Raw genomic sequence first — 24005 nt, forward strand, 5'->3', positions numbered from 1 at the left:
GAATATCCCTACTGGAAGAATAAGATGCGTATGCATCTTGAAGCCATTGACGTCGACCTATGGTATGTCGTCGAGAACGGCGTTCCTAAGGCTGGAGAAGGTGTCACTGCTGCTGATGTCAAGAAATTCGTTCAATTGGACTCTACTGCCAAGAATATCATCTGTGGTCATCTGACCAAAGGACAGTATGGCTGTGTGAGTGCTTTGAAGACATCCAAGCTGGTCTGGGACTGGCTCTCCGAGGTCAATGAAGGCATCTCAACCCAGAGAGATCAGAGAATCAGTGTCCTTCGCAACCTCTTCAACCGCTTCAAGCGAAATGACAATGAGAATGTCCAGCACACATTTAACCGACTCACTAACATCACAAATGAGCTTCAAGCCCTTGGCGCCACTGAGATTACCAAACACGAAGTCGTCAAGACACTGCTGAGATCACTTGATAGTTCGTTTGACATCCTGGCCCTGATGATTCAAGAACGTCCTGATTTCAAGACACTCGATCCGTCTGACATACTTGAGAGGCTCAACACACATGAGTTTCAGCTTTCGGAGAAAAGAGATATCTACGGTCCAAACTATGGGCGAACTCGTGCCTTGAAGGCAAAAGATGTCTCCTCATCTGAAGAAGAATCTGACAGCAGTTCTGATGATCCTGAAGACATTGGAAGGGAACTTGCTATGCTTGTCAAGAAGTTCCAAAAATTCACCAAGAAGAAAGGCTTCAGAAAGTCTTCCCGATCAAGTTCAAGGAAAGCTCCTGCTCATGACTACAAGAGGAAAACATGTCACAAGTGCAAGAAACTTGGCCACTTCATCTCTGAGTGTCCACAGTGGGACAATGAGAACAAAAAGAAGAAGAAGAGCAAGGAATATGACTCTGACGACAAGAAGAAGAAGAAGAAATACTCAAAGTCTTCTTCCAAGTCTTCCTCAAAGTCTTCATCACATAAGAAGAGCTCATCTGGCAAGGCACGTGCGTTTGTTGGCAAGGAAATGGATTCAGAGGAGGAGTCTGCTTCTGAGGAGACGGAAGTGGAGTCTGAGGAGGAATCCGACTCAGGCGTCGCAAGTCTGGCTACAGCATACGTTGCCAAGTCCATCTTCAACACTGAAGACAATGACTTCATCACCGACACCGATGCAAATGACAAGGACTACTCTGCTTCTACCTACTGCTTCATGGCATGCGGTGCCAAGGTAAACACACGCACTACTCACTATCAAACATCTAGTGACAATGACTCTAATTGTGGTTCAAAACCTAGCTACAACACACTTGCTAAAATTGCAACTGAACAACAGAAAGCTGTGGAACATATTCAAACACTGTTAGACAGAAGCGATGATCTGTTAGGTGCTGAAATGACTCGATCGGAATCCTTAATTGAAGACATAAAAAATCTTCACGTTAAGTATCAGGAACTTGAAAGTCGTCATGAAACTCTCTCAACAACTCATGAAAAGCTTTCCTATGATTATCTTCAAAGGAAGCAGGATCTTGAGAAATTGAGAGCGGTTCATGAAGATCTTCAAACGGAAAACGAGTCACTTCGCGCAAAACAGATCAGTCCCGCTCAGGAAGAATTTGAACCACCATGTCTTAAATGCATTGAGCGTGATAATGTTACTTCTGTTGCTGAAAGTTCTACTGCTACTGCTGTTGCAATATCTTCAACTGTTGATGTGGTAACTAACCCCTCTGCTGAGGATACCACCGCTATTGCTGATGAGAATGCTAGGTTGAAGACATTGCTTGAAACAGGGATGTACAAAAGTCTTCAAGGGCATCAGACACTATGTGATGTCCTCAAAAAGCAGATTCTGAACCGAAACCCTAGGAAAGAGGGTATTGGGTTCGTAAGGAAAATGAATGCAGATGGCTCTTACTGGAAACCTGAGCAGTACCCCAAAACCATGTGGGTTGCTGCAAAGGAACCTTCAGCAGATCCATCCAATCTAACTGGCTTCACCTGTGCTAACCCCACTATCATCGATGAATCCTTTGATGCAAACTATATACTGTTTAAGAATCAGAATGGTGAAGTGTTTGCCAGGTACATTGGTACTAACTGTAGGAATGGACCGCCTATGAAGAAGATCTGGGTTCCGAAAAGGTGTCTGGAAAATCTTCCTGTGAATGTCTTCATGACACCTCACGTGAAGAAGACAAACCTTAGACCAAAGGCTCCATACGGTCCAAAGGCTTCATACAGATAGAAGACTCACCTGAGTCGCACTAACGCAAATGTTTTGCAGGGAAACCATACTCCGGCATATGAATATGGGAGCGGTTCATCAAACCGCCATGTTCATAAGACCAAGAACTATTCTGCTTATTCTTATGAGTACTATTGTCCGCCTGCAAGACTGTTTGCTAGGGCTTCAAAGCCAAAATTCTCAGATGCTTCACTTAGACTCATTGCTTCTAAGCCGCCCTTGAAGATGTGGGTGGCTAAGAAAGCTTAACTCTCTTTTGCAGGGAAAGGTCTCCAGTAGAAAACCAAAATCGTCTGACGCTATTGCTGGGGACCTTAAACATCTTGTAGGGCGCAAGATCAAATGCCCAAATGGTCTTACTATGTACTTCGTACCTGAATCGCTTGCTACTCTCCCTATTAGTCCTAACTTGGATCTAAGCTTTCATAACCCACTAGTTCGTCAAATGTTTTTGCTTCACAATGCTCTTGGTGAAGCCTATCCCCCTAACTGCATTGTAGGGTATGACACCAGCGTCTTCAGACTGGATTATTGACAGTGGGTGTACAAATCACATGACTGGCAAAAGAAGTCTTCTTATGGACTCAACCTTACGTCCATCCGACAAGAGCCACATCACATTTGCTGACACTGGTAAAAGTAAGGTATAGGGTCTAGGTAGAGTTGCAATCTCAAGGGATCAACACATGGATAAAGTCATGCTTGTTGAATCCCTTGGCTTCAACTTAATGTCTATCTCAATGCTTTGCGATTTGAACATGATCGTAATGTTTGGAAAATATCGTTGCCTTGTACTAATGGAATCTGACAAGTCTCTAGTGTTTGAAGGGTATCGAAAGATGATTTGTACGTGGTAGATTTCTCAGCAGGGCCACAACTTGCAGTATGTCTTCTAGCAAAGGCTTCAGAATGCTGGCTCTGGCATCGGAGGCTTGGACATGCTGGCATGAGGAACCTTCACACCCTTGCGAAGAAGAAGCATGTCATAGGCATCGAGGGCGTCAAGTTCAAGAAAGACCACTTATGCGGTGCCTGTGAAGCAGGGAAGATGACGAGGGCCAAACATCCCTCGAAGACAATCATGACCACTACTCAACCCTTCGAACTGCTTCACATGGATCTTTTCGGTCCCACTCATTACTCAACTCTAACTACTACTGCTTGCCTCTATGGCTTCGTTATTGTTGATGATTATTCTAGATATACTTGGGTGCACATAATCCTTTACAAGACTGAAGTGCAGGATGTCTTTAGACGCTTCGCCAATCGAGCTATGAACAATTTTGGCGCCAAGATAAGGCACATCAGAAGTGACAATGGCACTGAATTCAAGAACACTGGCCTTGATACATATCTTGATACCTTGGGCATCACACATGAATTCTCAACCCCGTACACGCCACAGCAGAATGGCGTCGTCGAACGCAAGAACAGAACACTAATTGAAATGGCTAGAACGATGCTAGATGAATACAAGACCCCAAGAAAATTCTGTCTCGAAGCCATTGATACTGCATGCCATACAATCAATCGTGTTTATCTTCACAAGCTACTGAACAAGACATCTTATGAGCTCCTTACTGGCAAGAAGCCAAATGTCAGTTACTTCAGAGTATTTGGCGCAAGGTGCTGGATCAAGGACCCACATCACACCTCAAAGTTTGGACCAAAAGCACATGAGGGTTTTATGCTTGGATATGGAAAGGATTCTCACTCCTACAGAGTCTTCAATCTCTTTCATTACAAAGTGGTTGAAACAGTGGATGTGCGGTTCGATGAGACCAACGGTTCACAAAGAGAGCAACTGCCAAATGTGCTAGATGAAGTTCCATCCAGTGAATCAATCAAGCTAATGGGAACTAGAGAAATTATACCTTCTGAAGCTCATCCTGAAGAAGAACTTATCATTTTAGCACCTGATCAACATGAAGACAATGCTCAGCCTGAAGATATTCCTTCCAACAACGACAATGAACAGCAAGAGCAAAGTCTTCGCCCTGTACATCCTCGCGTTGCCAATGAAGTGCAGATTGAAAGAATAATTGATAGCATTAATGCACCTGGTCCACTCACTCGTTCAAGGGCAACTCAGCTAGCAAATTTCTGTGGCCACTTCGCATTCGTCTCAATAGAAGAACCCAAGAAAGTTGAAGAAGCCTTCATGGAACCTGAATGGATTCAAGCTATGCAAGAAGAGCTTCAACAGTTTGAGCTGAATAATGTATGGGCACTGGTTAAGCGTCCTGATCCACGGAAGCACAATATAATAGGCACCAAATGGATATACCGCAACAAGCAAGATGAGCATGGTCAAGTTGTCAGAAACAAAGCTCATCTCGTTGCTCAAGGATATACTCAAGTGGAAGGCATTGACTTCGATGAAACATTTGCTCCTGTGGCTAGACTTGAAGCCATACGCATACTGCTGGCCTATGCAAATCATCATTACATACTTCTATATCAAATGGATGTGAAGAGTGCCTTTCTCAATGGCAAGATTGAAGAAGAAGTGTATGTTGCACAACCACCTGGCTTTGAAAATCCAAAACATCCTCACATGGTATACAAGCTCAACAAGGCATTGTATGGCCTCAAACAAGCCCCTCGGGCCTGGTATGACACACTCAAATACTTCCTAAAGAGCAAAGGCTTCATACCTGGTTCCCTAGATCCCACTCTTTTCACGAAGACATATGATGGTGAACTGTTTGTGTGCCAAATATATGTGGATGACATTATCTTCGGCTGCACCAATCAGAAGTACAGTGAAGAGTTTGGATATATGATGCAAGAGAAATATCAGATGTCCATGATGGGGGAGCTGAAGTTCTTCCTTGGTCTTCAAATACGACAACAACGCAATGGCATCTTCATATCTCAAGAGAAGTATCTCAAAGATTGCCTGAAGAAGTTCGGTATGCAAGACTGCAAAGGCTTCACAACACCAATGCCAGCCAAGCATCATCTGGGTCCTGACGACAATGGTAAAGAGTTCGACCAAAAGGTATACCGCTCCATGATTGGTTCTTTACTTTATCTATGTGCATCTAGGCCAGATATTATGCTTAGTGTTTGCATGTGTGCTCGATTTCAAGCGGCACCAAAGGAGTCGCATCACTTAGCTGTGAAGCGAATTCTTCGATATTTGGCTCACACTGCAACTCTAGGATTATGGTATCCAAAGGACTCAGAGTTTGATCTAGTTGGATTCTCAGATGCTGATTATGCTGGTGACAAAGTTGATCGCAAGTCTACATCAGGCACATGTCACTTTCTGGGATGATCACTTGTATGTTGGTCTTCAAAGAAGCAGAACTGTGTATCTCTCTCCACCGCTGAATCTGAATACATTGCTGCTGGATCTTGCTGCGCTCAGCTTCTATGGATGAAGCAAACACTCATGGACTATGGCATTCATCTAAAGCAAGTGCCACTTTACTGCGACAACGAAAGCGCCATCAAGATTGCTAACAACCCAGTTCAGCACTCGAAGACAAAGCACATTGAAATTCGTCATCACTTTCTCAGAGATCATGTTGTGAAGGAAGACATTGATATCATACACATCAACACTGAAGAGCAATTGGCAGATATCTTCACCAAGCCCTTGGATGAGAAGAGGTTTTGCAAGTTACGGTGTGAGCTAAATATCCTGGAATCCTCAAATGTCCTGTGATCAGGCACACATCCTAACCCTTATGCATATTGATGACTTAGATGTGCAACACATGAAGTGAAGTATATCTTCAATCAATGAAGACATACATTCTAAGTGTGAATACATTAATGTGGAGTTTGACTTTGGAGCGCCACGATAATTGTGCGTCGTGTCTGGGTCTAATACTTCCTATACGGTGGGTAACGCCACCACCAAACGTTCTATTTTGAAGTGTTTCACTCATGGCGTTACCTTGCAATGTCTTCACATTTGGTTTGGCTTCGATCTCAACATATTTTCATGATTATCTTCACTATGTTGATTATATATATATATATATATATGCTAGTATTCTGTCCTCTACAACATTCACTTATAGCTATGTCTTCGTGTTGAATCTTTTGAACTAAGTGAATGTGATCGGACCCTAACCTCTCTATGCTTTCTATCTCAAACTCTATCTCTCCAAGTCATATGCATTCTATTGAAACTGTCGAATGTCTTCTCTCCGTCCTTGTCAGCAGAAGATACAAAGACAACCATTAAGTCCGTTTTCAATGCTCATTCCTCCACATGAATTCCGGAGAAGTAGGAACGACCACCCGACAATCCAGGCGTGCGTGGGACGTGGAACAAACCCCAAAATTCCGCATAATGGCCACGTGTTCCCCAAATGCGAATCGCCAGGGGCACCTATGTAATAGCACAGTGCCGCCCATGTTCCTATAAATACACACTTACAGTGGTCATTATCTCTTCTTCCACCCTCGCACGAACCCTAGCGCCACCGCTAGCTCTCGATGACGCCGGCGACGAAGCGCTTTGCTGCTGCAACCTCTCCGACGCCGTCTTCACGCCGACTGCGGACATCGTCCTCTCCGCCGTTGCCGTAGGTGTCCTCCGTCGCCAAGTTAGGGCACGGAGGATCGAACTGCTCTGCCTCATCTCCCACTTTGTCTAGCAGTTCTCAGTGTGGTAAATAAAACTCCCTTTTTACAGCACCATTGATCCTATTGATCTGTCACTTTCTACCACAAGCAGTTTCTGTTCACACAAGCTAGATCTCTCTCATACTGCATCTCATAAACATGCCTAGTATATTCACTTGTGCTTCACAAAGTAGTTAGATTCCTCACTTGTACTGATCTGTGGATTCGTATAAATCTGGAACCAACTTCTTATCTATGAGTGAATGTCTTCGCATGATGAGGTCAATGTCTTCTAAACTAATTTATCTTCAAAATCTTCTGAGAATGCATATGACCTCTTCCCCTTCCCTCGCACCTTAATGTTGTCACAGGTACATGTCCGTGGGAGAATCCTTTGGTTCTCATAGTCTGCATTCATTTGCAGAATTCTTACAGCATCACATAAATTCTCCAGAAGCCAGTTCCTGTTGGTCCAGCAAATGAAAACCTTTGAAGCCTTTGAACGTCTTGAAGCCTTTCAAGTTAAAGTTTATGGCTTCAGAGAAAGCAGCAAGGAAGGGTGGCAGAAAGCGTCGTGGTGAGACCTCCAGAGATCTGCCAGATGAACTCTCAGAAATGTACAAGACAGATCCTGAAGAGGATTATAGTCAGCGCAAGACCCGAATCCAATGGATTCGAAGATATCGGGCAGAACAATGGTTCAAATACAGATTTGTGACCCAGGAGTATGTTGAGAAAAGCGCCATCAAGAGACCGTGGGGAGACATCCTATTCAAGAATCTTCTACCCAGGTCCAGAGATGAAGCCATTGCTCAAGGCTTCTATCCATGCATGGTCCGTGGACCACAGCCTGCTGATGCACACTCGTCATCAATGCTATGGTGTTGTGACGACAATCTGTTCAAGCGCAACTTCAAGTTTGCTCAGAACTCAGCGAAGCAGTCCAAGAAGACTTTTGGGTTAGACTTCAACCCTGGTCCCTCATCTCCAAGGGCAGATGGCACACGACATGCAGAACCCAATGTCATCGGCCCTTTCGCCAACCTTGAAGGCCTCATCACCTACATCTTGGTTCAAGGGACTGCAGTGAATGAGCCTGCAGCTGACACTGAGTCTGATGACGCGCCTGCAGTGCCGAAGCCAAAGCAGTTGAAGAAGCCAAAAGCTTCAAAGCCGGCCCTTCACCAAAAATCTCAAGCGCGAAGCCATTGGCAACTGCACCTCCTGAAGACAGTGTGCAGTCTGAAGACTTATCACGCGTCTCAAGGCCCCAGAAGGCCAAGATGCCTCTGTTTCACACTAGCAAAGAGGTAACAGCTGCTGCCATTCTGCGCAACGACGACATTGATCTGTCAAGTGATGAAGATCTTGCAGATGACGCTCTTGAGCAACTCATCAAGAGCAAAGAAGAAGCAGAAATCTTCAATGATCTGCCTCTCTTTGATGTCACCATCATCCACAACTTCATTGACGAGTGGTTTGACACGCCAAACATCAGCTTTGAAGATCTGCAGCTACCCATTGGCCTCAGTGTCGCCTTCCAAGGCGCCATTGCTTCAGAACTTGCTATTGCCCAGTGCATTGTTGAGCTGAAGCAGAAGATTGACTATGAAAAGGCTCAGTTCAAGAAGCATATGTCCAAGCTCAGCATGCAAGAAGTGAAGAACTTCAAGACAATGATGCACGAGCTCAAGGAAGCCTTTGTGAAGAAGCGTGCAGAAGCTCAGGGTTCGCGTGAGCGCATGAAGACTCTGGCTGACAGATGTGTGCAAGCCTATAATGAGGCTGAGAAGCGCAAGGCACTTGGGCGTCCTAGCATCGACCCCAGGATGGCCGCAAAGAAGAAGAAGAAGCCTGCTACGGCTGAATCTGATGCACCAAGGCAAGAAGCAGTTCCGATTGTCTTCCCAACAAGAATGACTGGCTCGAAGCCAAAGAGCCGGTCAACAGCTTTAGAGCTCAAGAAGACAAGAACTGCTGAGGTTGAAGCCAGGAAGAGGAAACACTCTGAAGACTCTCCTACTGCCCCCACCAAGAAAAAGCGAAAAACCAAGAAAGCTCGGGCTGCTCCCACAGAGCCCTTGATAGTTGAACCCATTTCTATGGTTCCTCCTGACGCAGAACGTCAACTGACGGTTCATGAGCCTGCTTCCACAGAGGCTCCTGAAGTTGAAGACATTCCAGCAGCTGATCCCATCGCTGCTGAAGACATTGGTCATCATGACAATGTAGAAGATGATGCAGCCCTTCCTCAGTTAGAAAACAGCGAACTCATCAGCATTGGTCGTCCACTGACGCCAATTGCACAGGATGCTTCATGGGCGGATCGCCCTTAAGAGGAAGAAGACTATGAGGCCCAGCCCACTCCAACTCCACAGGCGTCGTCTGCGTTCCGCAGGCTTCGCAAAGGTCCAAGGCCTCAAGTCTATGCTGAAGACATTCCGGCTGCATCAGCCGCAGAAGAAGAAGTACCACAAGATCCCACTCCCCTGCTCCACCAAGAAGCAGTTCTCCAGGAGAACGTGCCTGTGACCGACCCTCCAGCTAGTCAAGTGGAGGATGAAAATCTTGAGGCTGCCACAACCAACAACGAAGCTAATGTGGAGCCCTCCCTAGCAAAAGCTTCAGAAGACAGCGAAGCCACTGATCCCGCCACTTCTGTTCCTGAGTCTGCTGCCGGTCCCCAATTCAACTATCATGTTGAGCACAGGCCTCAGGTCCAGAAGCCAATCGCAAGACTGCCAAGGTTTCTAGGTCCTGCATCAGCACCTAGCTCCTTCAACATCAATGGCTTCAGGGCAGACAACATGTTCTTCAATAGCTCCAGGAACCCCTACTCAAGGGAACGGATATCATCTGATTGGTTCTGGAGCTATCCTCAGCGAAGCTATTACTCTTGCATTCTTTACAACCAAGGTCGCATCTTCCCACACAAGCACCTTGACGTTGAAGCTATAGCTGGTCTGCCCTGTCTAGAAGAAGCATTGGATTGCTTCAAGCAAGTGGGTCTAATGCAATTTGTTACTACTGAAGAGCATTGGAATGAAGAGCTGCTGCTACAATTCTATGCCACACTTCACATCAAAGGATACAGCAGAGATCCGAAGACTTGGGTCCTGGAGTGGATGACTGGCAACATTCATCACGAAGCCAATGCATTTGACATCATTGAGCTCACTGGCTTGCCCACTCCTGTCGATCTCTTCGAGCAAGGCTGTCAGCTGCATGCTGAAGCTATTGAGAGCATCTTTCAGCGGCCAGAACCTAATATGAGTCAAATGCTCAGCATGATGAAGCCATTGCCTCAAGATGCTGCGTATCCCACAGAGTTCTTCGTTGAAGACCTTGAGTACCTGCCCAGAACCATCTATCACATCATCAGGCGAACTCTCTGGCCTATCAAAGGGCACTCTCCAAATGCCAAGCTTCAGGGTGCAATGAAGACTTTGGTCTTCTATATACTTCATAGCAAATGCTTCAATACACAGGACTTCTTCATACGCCAACTTGCTGCATCAGGCATTGATCTATTTGGTTTGAAGTTCTACGCCCCTTGGGTCATGCGGCTGATCAAGCTACACTCTGCCATCTCTTATCAGCCCTCAACCCGCAACCATCGGATTTTCTTGCCTGACGTGGACATGTCTACTGAAGCCATATATTCTGAGCCTGCCAAGCAACCTCTAAGTCTTCAGAATGCAGAACATCAGAGTTTTACACAGAACGTTGAAGGCGTTGAAGCAGTTTCTCAGGTGTATCCTTTGGCTGGCACTACACGTGCACCACACCCTGCTTCCACTGAAGCCACTGACAGTGCCACTGCTTCAAGACCCAAGAAGCGCACTCGTGTTCTCAACGACCGAGAGCTTCTTGTGGCCCTACATCAGAAACAAGATAGGCATCATGACTGGCTGAAGCGTCAGATGAAAAGCCTCTTGGTGGATGTTAATCGCACTCGAAATCTTGCCACCAAGAATGCTTTCGTTGCCCATGAAACCTGTCGCCGCACATGGAAAGGGCTAACGATGATGCTTTATGAAGCTGATCTTCAAGAGGATGGCTTCACTGAGAGATTCAAGTTTGACTCCACACCTCCTCGAAGGGCTATGCTGCTGGGAACTCCATCCCTTGAAGACTATGAGTTCTCTTCCTCTGCTGCCACAGTCACTGCCAGAATTATTGAGGAAGAAGACGATGCTACTTCACTGCCACCTCCTTCAGCACCTCCAAGCTCTTCTGCACCGCCAAACAACACCAACAACCCTGCTACTTCACCTACTCCTCATGGGAATGAGTAGAGGCTCCATGTCTTCAAACCTTTTTGGTCATTACTGACAAAAGGGGGAGAAGCATATGAGATTGATAGTCTTCAAGCGGGTTCATATGGGCGGGTGCCTTATATTTTGCTTCGTGCTTACAACTCTCGTTTTTTGCTACATTTGGTTCTTATGAGTTGTAACACTTAAACTAGATGGTCGTCTGCTACTTATTTGCCACCTTGTTTTGCGAAGATAAATTCCGCATGTGCGACGATAAATTCCGCACTTAGATCATTCTGCAGTCGTCCATTTTCCTTTATGCATGGCATTATCTTCATATACTTTCACATGCATAGTGGATTGTCATCATAAGTTGAAGTGGATCTCCACAAGTACCACCTGCCATGTGCATTTGCATTCCAAAAGCAAACTAACTTATATGCACATCTTCAGGGGGAGCCCTTGCAACTTATGAAGACAATTTCTTATTCTTTATAGTTTCACAGATTATATTCCCCGTTGAAAACTTCAACTAGTTTGTCATCAATCACCAAAAAGGGGGAGATTGTAAGTGCATCTAGTGCCAACCCTAGTTGGTTTTGGAGTATTGACGACAAACCTAGTTGAGGGACTAATGTGTTTGTCAGAATTGCAGAATAACACAGGTAGAAGTCCCTCATGATTCGATTTTACTACCAGAGATGACCCCTAAAAATGTATGAAGATATTGAAGTCAAAGGTGGTATATGAAGATATTCACATTGAAGACTATGACAAGAGAAGACACGATATGAAGCCTATGGAGCTCGAAGACTTAGATCTTTCGTAGTTCTGTTTCTTTTGTGTTGAGTCATAGGAACCATCGTACTGTTAAGTGGGGTCCAAGAGAACCAGTCAGAATGACTGAAGTGATACCTAAACCAAAAACCTATGTCTTCGAGTGAAGACAATGAGAGCGAATCTTGTCCAGAGTCGGACAAGTCAGCTTTGCTTGTAGCCCAAGTAAAGTTTCCGTGTGAGTTTGAAATCTGACCGTTGGAACACCTGTCAGTTCCTTAGTGACCCAGGGTCATTTCGGACAAATCAGATCGGGTTGCCAAGTGGCTATAAATAGCCCACCCCCTACAACCATAAATGGTTGGCTGCTCAGATTGAAAGCACGGCTTTTGTCGTTTGAGAGCAACCCACCTCGAAGCCTTTGAGAGAGAATTCCTTGCGAGGATAAAGACCTAACCACCAGAGCCAGAGAGAATTGGGCATCACTTAAGTCTTCTTGTTTGTGTGATCTGAAGACTTATTACACTTGAGGACTGTGCATCCTCCAGCCGGTTAGGCGTCGCGTTCTGAGCTTCAAAGAGACACTGTGGATTGCCAGTGAACGATGTCTGTGAAGGTTTGGGAGTCTACCTTGAAGACTTACCAGAGTGATTAGGCGAGGTCTATGTGACCTTAGCTCAAGGAGAATACGATGAGGACTGGGTGTCCTGAGCTGCGTGTTCAGGACTGGGTGTCCGGGACTGTGTGTCATAAGGTTTAAATACCTAGCCGCTCCAACCAGACGTACAGTTGTCACAGCAACTGGAACTGGTTCAACATATCATTGTCTTCAACGAGTCACTGGTTTCATCTTCACTTCACGTTACTTACTGTTACTCCTTGTGAAGTCATTGTATGTTTGCTCTATCATTTGTCTTCACTAAGTGACTGCGTGTTCTGTTTGGCCTCACAATATCTTCCTATCTGATCCTTACTACCTAGCTGCTATTAGTCTTTGTGCTTTCACTTCATTGAATACTTGACTATGGTTTGCCTAGTGTAGTCTACCTTCCGCTGCATGGTAATAGGTCTATTTTTATCGTTTGTCTTCAAAACTCCCATGTTCTGAAGACTTTCATAAAAATCGCCTATTCACCCCCCTCTAGTCGATATAACGCACTTTCACAAATCAATTCAGTATGAAATTGTCTAGAGCAAAACACGACTGTATCAAATTGTCTAATGCAAAACATGACAGATGCTAAGCGGAAGAGACATGTTTAAACCGAAAATACAAGGTGGGGTATATGTTTACTAGCTGCTTGATATTTGTGCAGACAGAGATGTCTGCCATTGCTACTTGGCAAACACACAAAGTGACTGAAATTTTAGTTGAACTGCACAAGAGAATAGTATAGTCACTACATGCAGTGCCATTTGAAAGTAGACATAGAAAGATTGGATAGTCACTTCATGGACAGCAGAAAAGTAGTACTGTACTATTTATTGGCCAACACTAGGTGCTTCATTGCTTTGGTCTGATTATACAATGGGCATCATTTTGCCTAAGTTAAAGTTTGTATTCCAAAAATAGTCTCGCCGTGTGATCGAGAGAAGACCAAATCATATTGAAGTGGATATTCCTCCATCATGTGTGGTTCATTCTCATGGTTCCTGCTGTTGGTGAAACCACTTACGTTTGCAAGAGGAATTGTAGACTTCACAAAAAAAATTGTCTTCTAGTCTGTACTGAATGTTGGCCAAGAGAAGCATCCATGTTAGTAGGAAGAACATATGTTTTTTCTAGACCTTTACTTTTGGAGCTACATATTTGTATATGATATGTGAATCATTGAGATGCATTAACATGTTGATCTTATGTATGGGAATCGTACTAGTTGGTTTTAGTTGTGGCTGATCTTTGCTTTTGGAGCTACATATTTGTATATGATCTGTGAATCATTGAGATGCATTAACAGTTCCTTATATCTGTTCGCTGAGTGTTTAGAAGTTACTGATCGATCACTAGCTAGCCTACTAATGCGCTCCTGGCAGTTTTAGGTGCTATGCAAGATCCGAAGTGGAAGTTTTTTGAATAAAAATGCCTACCTCTGAAGAAACTGACATGCTGCTCTGAAGAAAATGCCATGCAAATCTCAAGAAACTGCCAGCAAAAGCGTTCGCAAATGCCTTATCTCCCAGCTAAAGTTCATCAACTAATGCCCTCGGCTGCGACTCGTTGCATGCTGCTCCGCGTACTGGCTGCGAGCAATTTTGAGTGCATGCATGCAGTCGGCCGTAATTAAGCCAGCTAACTCATGCGAAAAAAGATGCGCTTTAATTGTTGCGGGCCTTTTAAATCCGTGGAATCATTATTGACAAGGAGGGAGATGATTCGAGTGCACTCATTTGACCGTCATGCCGGCGTGCGACCCAGCACGGACGGGACAGGACGGCATAGTCTGAATTTCAGTTTCTCTATTTTCCACGGCAAGCTGGCGCGCTGAGCCATGCCTGCTTAATTATGCATTGCATTCCGATGACCGTCACGCTACCTTCCGCCTATAAGTACTGTTTCCTGGCCTTCTTGTTGGGGAACATAGTAATTTCAAAAAAATTCCTACGCACACGCAAGATCATGGTGATGCATAGCAATGAGCGGGGAGAGTGTTGTCTACGTACCCTCGTAGATTGTTCACGGAAGCGTTATATCAACGCGGTTGATGTAGTCGCACGTCTTCATGTCCGACCAATCCAAGTACCGAAAGCACGGCACCTCCGAGTTCTGCACACGTTCGGCTCGGTGACGTCCTCGCCTTCTCGATCCAGCAAGAGGGGCGAAGTAGTAGATGAGTTCCAGCAGCACGACCGCGTGGTGACGGTGTTGGTGAAGAACAGTCTCCGCAGGGCTTCGCCTAAGCACTATGAAAACTATGATGGAGGATAAACTAGAGGGGACGGGGTTGCCGACACACGGCTTGGTGTTTCTTGATGTGTCTTTGGTGCTAGCCCTACCCTTCTATTTATATGTTGAGCCCTGGGGTCGAAACTTGGAGTAAAAGCCTCCTCAAAGTCGGTTTCACCCGAAAGGCAAGAGTCCTTCTCGGACTCCAGGGCTAGACGCCAGGGTTCCCGGCGTCTAACCTCTAGACGCCATGGTTCCTGGCGTCTAGCCTCTGGTCTCCGCAAAACTTACTTTTGCACTTTCCAAAAGCCTCGTGGGCTTTCCCCTTTGGCCCAGATAAAGTGTTCTCGTGCCCAAACATTTCGGGAAACATCCGGAACCCCTTCCGGTGAATTCCAGAACCCTTCCGGAGATCAAATACTACTATCCCATATATCAAACTTTATCTCTGGACCATTCCGGAGTTCCTCTTCATGTCCGTGATCTCATCCCGGACTCCAAACAACATTCGGTCATCAACATAAATAACTCATATAGTATTATATCGTCAACGAACTTTAAGCGTGCGGACCCTACGGGTTCGAGAACTATGTAGACATGACCGAGACACCTCTCTGGTCAATAACCAATAGCGGGACCTGGATGCCCATATTGGCTCCTACATATTCTACGAAGATCTTTATCGGTCAGACAGCATAACAACATACGTTGTTCCCTTTGTCATCGGTATGTTACTTGCCTGAGATTCGATCGTCGGTATCTCAATACCTAGTTCAATCTCGTTACCGGCAAGTCTCTTTACTCGATCCGTAATACATCATCCTGCAAGTAACTCATTAGTTGCAATGCTTGCAAGGCTTATAGTGATGTGCATTACCGAGTGGGCCCAGAGATACCTCTCTGACAATCGGAGTGACAAATCCTAATCTCGAAATACGCCAACCCAACAAGTACCTTTGGAGACACCTGTAGAGCACCTTTATAATCACCCAGTTACGTTGTGACGTTTGGTGGCACACAAAGTGTTCCTCCGGTAAACGGGAGTTGCATAATCTCATAGTCATAGGAACATGTATAAGTCATGAAGAAAGCAATAGCAACAAACTAAACGATCAAGTGCTAAGCTAACGGAATGGGTCAAGTCAATCACATCATTCTCCAATGATGTGAGCCATTAATCAAATGACAACTCATGTCTATGGCTAGGAAACTTAACCATCTTTGATTCAACGAGCTAGTCAAGTAGAGGCATACTAGTGACATACTATTTGTCTATGTATTCACACATGTATTATGTTTTCGGTTAATACAATTCTAGCATGAATAATAAACATTTATCATGATATAAGGAAATAAATAATAACTTTATTATTGCCTCTAGGGCATATTTCCTTCAGTCTCCCACTTGCACTAGAGTCAATAATCTAGTTCATAGCGCCATGTGATTTAACATCAATAGTTCACATCACCATGTGATTTAACACCCATATATAGTTCACATCGTCATGTGACCAACACCCAAAGGGTTTACTAGATTCAATAATCAAGTTCACATCGCTATGTGATTAACGCCCAAAGAGTACTAAGGTGTGATCATGTTTTGCTTGTGAGAGAAGTTTAGTCAACGGATCTGCCACATTCAGATCCGTAAGTATTTTGCAAATTTCTATGTCAACAATGCTCTGCGCAGAGATACTCTAGCTAATTGCTCCCACTTTCAATATGTATCTAGATTGAGACTTAGAGTCATCTGGATTAGTGTCAAAACTTGCATCGATGTAACCCTTTACGACGAACCTTTTTGTCACCTCCATAATCGAGAAACATATCCTTATTCCACTAAGGATAATTTTGACCGCTGTCCAGTGATCTACTCCTAGATCACTATTGTACTCCCTTGCCAAAAACAGTGTAGGGTATACAATAGATCTGGTACACAACATGGCATACTTTATAGAACCTATGGCCAAGGCATAGGGAATGACTTTCATTCTCTTTCTGTCTTCTGCCGTGGTCGGGTTTTGAGTCTTACTCAATTTCACACCTTGTAACATAGGCAAGAACTCCTTCTTTGACTGTTCCATTTTGAACTACTTCAAAATCTTGTCAAGGTATCTACTCATTGAAAAACTTATCAAGCGTCTTGATCTATCTCTATAGATCTTGATGCTCAATATGTAAGTAGCGTCACCGAGGTCTTTCTTTGAAAAACTCCTTTCAAACATTCCTTTATGCTTTGCAGAATAATTCTACATTATCTCTGATCAACAATATGTCATTCACATATACTTATTAGAAATGATGTAGTGCTCCCACTCACTTTCTTGTAAATACAGGCTTCACCACAAGTCTGTATAAAACTATATGCTTTGATCAACTTATCAAAGCGTATATTCCAACTCCGAGATGCTTGCACCAGTCCATAGATGGATCGCTGGAGCTTGCATATTTTGTTAGCACCTTTTGGATTGACAAAACTTTCTTGTTGCATGATATACAACTCTTCTTTAATAAATCCTATTAAGGAATGCAGTTTTGTTATCCATTTGCCAGATTTCATAAAATGAGGCAATTGCTGACATGATTCGGAAAGACTTAAGCATAGATACGAGTGAGAAACTCTCATTGTAGTCAACACCTTGAACTTGTCGAAAACCCTTTTTGCGACAATTCTAGCTTTGTAGATAGTAACACTACTATCAGCGTCCGTCTTCCTCTTGAAGATCCATTTAATCTCAATGGCTCACCGATCGATGGGCAAGTCAATGAAAGTCCATACTTTGTTCTCATACATGGATCTCATCTCAGATTTCATGGCCTCAAGCCATTTCGTGGAATTTGGTCTCATCATCGCTTCCTCATAGTCCGTAGGCTCGTCATGGTCAAGTAACATGACCTCCAAAACATGATTACCGTACCACTCTGGTGCGGATCTCACTTTAGTTTACCTATGAGGTTCAGTAGTAACTTGATCTGAAGTTACATGATCATCATCATTAGCTTCCTCACTAATTGGTGTAGTAGTCACAGGAACAGATTTCTGTGATGAACTACTTTCCAATAAGGGAGCAGGTACAGTTACTGTCGGTGTCAAAACCGGCGGATCTCGGGTAGGGGGTCCCGAACTGTGCATCTAGGCCGGATGGTAACAGGAGGCAAGGGACATGAAGTTTTACCCAGGTTCGGGCCCTCTTGATGGAGGTAAAACCCTAGGTCCTACTTGATTAATATTGATGATATGGGTAGTACAAGAGTAGATCTACCACGAGATCGGAGAGGCTAAACCCTAGAAGCTAGCCTATGGTATGATTGTTGTTCTGTATGTTGTCCTACGGACTAAAACCCTCCGGTTTATATAGACACCGGAGAGGGTTAGGGTTACACAAAGTCGGTTACAATGGTAGGAGATCTACATATCCATACCGCCAAGCTTGCCTTCCACGCCAAGGAAAGTCCCTTCCGGACACGGGACGAAGTCTTCAATCTTGTATCTTCATAGTCCAGGAGTCCGGCTGAAGGTATAGTCCAGCCATCCGGACACCCCCTAATCCAAGACTCCCTCAGTAGCCCCTGAACCAGGCTTCCATGACGACGAGTCCGGCGCGCAGATTGTCTTCGGCATTGCAAGGCGGGTTCCTCCTCCAAGTACTTCATAGAATATTTTGAACACAAAGATAGTGTCCGGCTCTGCAAAATAAGTTTCCACATATGGCCATAGAGAGAATAATATTTACACAGATCTAATCCGCTGGCGTATTCCATAGTGTGACATCGCACCATGGCCAAGCCTTTATTCGAATCGTTTCATTATCCCACCTCAGCGCGTCATGCGAGGCGGTTTCGTTGGCACGTCTTGTTAAAGCAGAGATCGTGTCCCCTTATTCCGGGATTCTCATCAATACGGGCGTGGGTAACCCGACCGCTTCTAGGACTCCTAGACTATAGGCAAGTCCAAATGGCCACGGAGAGGATGCTTGATATTCACCCTCTCTATAAAGGGACAAGGCTCTTACTTTTTCCCCTCCCGTGCTCAGTCGAATCCTTCCCCCACCTCAAGCTCAAACACCCAAGGTTCAGGTCAGGTGCTCCGAACCTTCAATCATGTCTGGGTCTAGCCTTCAAGGCTGATGGGTGCCTTCCTCCGTCACGGAAGAAGACATCAAAAAGTTGAGGGAGGCCAGATATCTGACCGCCGAGGTTGTGCATCGGCTGCCCGCCCGAGGGCAGGCCGTCCCCTCCCCTGAACCCAACGAGAACGTCGTGTTCGTCTCCCACTTCCTCCGAGGTCTAGGCCTTGCTCTGGATCCTTTCGTTAGGGGTTTGATGTTTTATTACGGGCTAGATTTCCACGATCTAGCTCCGAACTCCTTTCTTCATATCACGACATCTATTGTCGTGTGTGAGGCCTTCCTCCGGGTTACCCCGCACTTTGGCCTGTGTCTCAAGACCTTTGAAGTAAAGCCGAAGATGATCAAGGGGCAACATGCAGCGTGTGGAGGTGCCTCAATATGCAAGATGACGGGAGCTCCATGGCCCAAAGGTTCTATTCCAGAGGTGTCTGAATTGTGGCACATGAGTGGTTCTACATCACGGCTCCTAGAAGTGCCAAGTGGGCGGCCGCCCCAGTTTTCTGCTCGGGCCCACCACCACAACTGATGTCATGGATCAGCAGAGGTCTGAGCTGGGGTCCAGCCAAGGACGTGCCTATACTGCAAAGCCGCATTCGAGATCTCTTCAATGGAGATTTTAGTTTGGTTGCGGTAATACAAGTTATGTTGGTTCGTCAAGTTCAGCCTTGCAAACGTCGGACCCTTCTCTTGTGGGAGTTCAATCTCGAGGGGCCGTGTGTCATTCAAAATTTCCTCGGCCTGACGCACGAGGAGATGTACAAGTCATTCTTCGGGCCTCAGGTAGAGTGTCCGGAAATTACCGAGGACGTGGGCCTGAGCAGTAACCGCGCCGCCGAACAGGTAAGGAATCTTCTGGCCGAACATACTATCTCTCACTTGTTACAAAGTTATTTCTGAGAGTTTGCTTTTTGACCAGGACTGGCTGACAAAGGCGAAGTTGATTCGGTGTTCGGCCCCCCTCCCTGAGGGTTTGGAGAATCCGGTATTGGAAAAGATGCTCCAGGTCGCACCTTGCCCGGAGCCCTTGAAGGAAGATACTGGGGAGGATAATACGGGCGGACGCAGGCCCCCAACGCTGCCCATTCTAACCGAGGGAGCGAGCATCTCCATGAAGGAAGACGACCGGAGGAGGAAAAGGACTGTGCCCGGGGATTCGGAAGCCGAAGCTTCCAAACGGGAGAAGAAGTCTCCCACAGAGGGTCCTACCTCGGAGGGTGCTTTTGTCGCACAAAGTCCGCGGGGGGATCAATCCTCCAGCGAGTCGTAAGTGACCCGAAATACTTTAATAGTACAGGTATGCCATCTTTTTCCTCTGAGAAAATAACCACCGCATATATCTTTGCCGTTCGGGTCTTAGCCCCTCTCAAATGAGCTCGTCTTCGGGGGATCTTCTTCCAGAGATGATGGAGAGCGAAATGCCCCCTCCGGAATCCTCCGCTCCAGAAGCGGGCGACCCCGAAGTGTCGTCGCGAAGGGCCTCTCCGGGTCCGGTGAGGCCAGAAGATAATCCCATTGATCCCCGAAGCTCCTAGTGTCCGGCTCCCGAAGAGAGCGGAAAAAAGAGTCCGGCACCATCTGGTGTGCGAACGGATGTTCTGAGGGAGTTGGTGGGGCGAGTGGCTATCTCAGATGAACACCGTGTGCTGATGAATACGGTGATGGAGAGAATCTCGTCCACCGAAAGCAGATTGCATGAAACTTTTATGAGTCTACTGACAGGCTTTGAGGTATGTAAAATAATGTATGATAGTCCTGCACATGCTAGGTGTGCCCTGTGTAAATAGTAGCCCCTGAGACTCTAGTTGTCGTTGGAAACAACGACGAATAGAGGATCATATTCCCAGGTAATAGCCATACTACCTCTATGTGCAGGTGATGGAAGCTACGGTGGCTAGCCGGACTAGAGAGTTTGCCCATTTAAAACGGCAGTTGGATGTGGCAGACGCCGACATCAAGCTTGTTAACCAAAGGCTTGACGAGGCACAGGGTGAGTGTCATTATCTGGTAAACGCCACATAGTAAGAGAAGGATGATGCTAGTATCTTTAATATGTTGTGACTGCAGATGGAGCTGCCACTGTTGAAGCCTTGCGGGCAGAACTTGCCCGAGCCAAGGAACAAGCAAGGTTTAGTAATGCGGCTGCTTTGAAGGCGACCAAAGAGTTGAAAACCGAGAAGGCCGCGCATGGCGAGAGCCGAGATAAGATGGCCAAGATGGCCATAGAATTAAAAGCCGCCGCCGACTGTTGCCGGGTTCTTGAAAAGGAAAACCTAGTGAAGGCATCGGACCTTGAGAAGGCTGCTGCAACGAGAAAAGACATCCGCTCTGCTATGAGGGCGAAGAAGGAGTTGCGGGAAGCCAGGGATATTGTAGCTGGGAAATCCTTTATGTTGCGGAGGAAGTTCAGAGATCCACGATATGCCTATCTGGATCGGCTGTGGAGTTCGGAGGATGTGTATATGGATTTGGCGGCGAGCGCTGCCGATGCGGCCAAGTACTTCCAGGGTCAGACGGACCGTGAAGTGGACCAGTTGTTTTGGACACAATTCCATTCTCCCGAGCGTCCGCTTTCATTGAATGACCAATTAGCCGAATGGGCCGAACTGAATAGGTTGTCCGGACTCGCCATGAGGTCTGTTGTGGATCAGCTATGGCCGGAAAGGCCAAAACCGAACAGCTATTTCAGCTTGGTGCAGCAGCTCCTTGACGTGGTCCCGCGCATTAATTCGGTGAAGAGGTCGGCGTGCATAGAGGGCTCACGGATGGCCTTTGCCCGTGTTAAAGCATACTGGGCGAAGATGGATGCTACCACTGTTGCAGCGCGGGATTCGGCCATAGGTCGAATGACTGCTGAGCACAACTTTGAAGAAGTTATTGAGGGTGCTCGTTTGATAGAGACCCAGTGCTCAAAAAATATTATGTTTGAGTGATATGTAATCTCATTGTAAGAAAAATGCTTTTATAAATTTTTATAAGGCTATTTTTATACTTTTGCCTAAAAGAAATATGATGCCTCCTAGGCGGCCGTTTATGTATACATGTGTATAACCTGAAAGATTGCAGCCGTCGGCTTCGACCCCCACGCATATAATGCGGAGGTGCTCGCAAAAAACACGCGTTCACACTTAACCCAACGTCTTGGTCCTATTAAGGAGGTGATAGCGGAGCGAGCGAGGCAACCGGACTATAATGCTTTAACACTTTCACTTAGCCATAGGAGTTTGATAGTGGGGCTACTAGATAGCCCATGGTGGCTTCGCACTCTCCCGATCCCGGGGTGCGTACATGCCTGGCCAGAAAACGGCCCTTCGTTAAGGCGGAGGAATTCTAACATTCCAACAGGTCATCGAGTGGTTGACTGGTCTCACGCTATATCATGACAGTCAGTTTTCGGCTTTCTCTACTGAGGTGCTCGTCCGGATGAACCAGGGCACAACCGCAGTAGTTCTCCTGGTGCTACCTTAGCCGGTAAAGCGGAACGTAAGGCACCAAAACACAGGAGCCGGGCAAACCCAACATTTGACCAAAGACAATGATTCGGAGCTGATGCATATAGGGCCAAACTCGCGACGCCGAACACTCCATAAGGTATTCGGTCTTTGTGGTATAAACCGGGCGTAAATAATGGCCTTTGTAAGAAGCCCCTTGTGTCCAGGTACGTGCATTGTTCTGGCGTGGCCACATGCCAAGACATTAGCATCCTTCTCAACGGTGGATATGTATCAACAAGAGACAGTAAAAAAGGTTTACACAGGGTCTTAATCTAAAAAGAATCCTTGGGGCGGGTCCCTGCTACACGTCTGCGCCAGTGTCTCTGTTGTGCCGTATCCTGGATGGGTGTAGCACGATGATCGTCTGTAAAAGAGAGGAATTTAGGTGAAAAAGTTGTCGTGCAAAAAGGATAGTTTTTAAAGAAACCATGTATAATTCAAGATGAGAAGAAATTGCCACTCATCTGCGCGTGTTGAGCCCCTTGTATTGACAAATAGGGGTGTGACCATATATTCGGTATAAATAGCGGCGCCAGACTCGATTAGTTGTTTCTGAGGTCTTGACGACCTATTGGATGCTTTCGCTGGTCCGGGCGCCTTTAGTGTGCGGCTGCCAAGGCAGCCGCACTCTCTTCGGCGCGCAGAGATCGCTTGATATTTCCTTTCACTGAAATGATGCCACGTGGACCGGGCATCTTGAGTGTGAGGGAGGCGTAGTGTGGTATTGCATTAAAGCGAGCGAAAGCTTCGCGTCCGAGCAGTGCTTGATAGCCACTTTGGAACAGAGCGATGTGGAAGGTTAAATGCTCGCGACGGAAGTTATCGGGGGAGCCGAATATAACTTGTAGTAGGAGGGAGCCCGTACAATGAGCCCCTGGCCCTGGCGTTACTCCTTTAAAGGTAGTATTGCTATGGCAAATTTTTGTTGGGTCTAACCCCATCCCGCGGATTGTATCCTGATATGTTAGGTTTAGACTGCTGCCACCATCCATCAAGACTCGTGTGAAGTGATATCCGCCAATTACTGGGTCTAATACCAGGGCAGCCCATCCTGCATGTTGGATGCTTGCTCAGTAATCGTGATGGTCGAAAGTGATCGGTTGAGATGACCAGTGGCAGGACTTCGCGGTGACAGGCACTTGGGTATATTTTCCTGGGAGTGTCGCGTTGTTTTTTTCCCTTGATCACGTGTAACATGTTTACTGTTTTGACTTCTGGTGGAAATTTCTTTTGTTCCCTAGTGTCTTGCTTGGGAGGCTCGTCCTCGTCTTCACTTGGTGTATCCTCCCCCTTGTGTACGGCAGAGCTTGCCGGACTACTTGAAGACCCAACATTCTCTGTGGGTATGATTAGTCGGTTTACAAGGGGTACTATGGATCTGACATACTTGGTCTAGAATTTTGTTGAGGCTGGACAATTCATCCCTGGTGCCTTTAGAGGGTGGCTTTTGCTGACCTGGCCGAGAGCTTTTGAATCTGGTGTTTACTGCCGTGCCCTTCGTGCTGTCTTCTTTATTCCAGCGTTTGTTATTGTGTTGCACCGTGATTTCCCATTTCCATCTCTAACTTCAGATGTACTGGGGTCGCTGGTGCTGCATCTGGCTAGCCAGCTATCCTCACTCGTGCAAAAGCAGGTCATGAGGTTTGTTAATGCGGCC

The sequence above is a fragment of the Triticum aestivum genome, chromosome 7A (genome assembly GCF_018294505.1).
Source record: "Triticum aestivum cultivar Chinese Spring chromosome 7A, IWGSC CS RefSeq v2.1, whole genome shotgun sequence".
Taxonomy (NCBI): Eukaryota; Viridiplantae; Streptophyta; class Magnoliopsida; order Poales; family Poaceae; genus Triticum; species Triticum aestivum.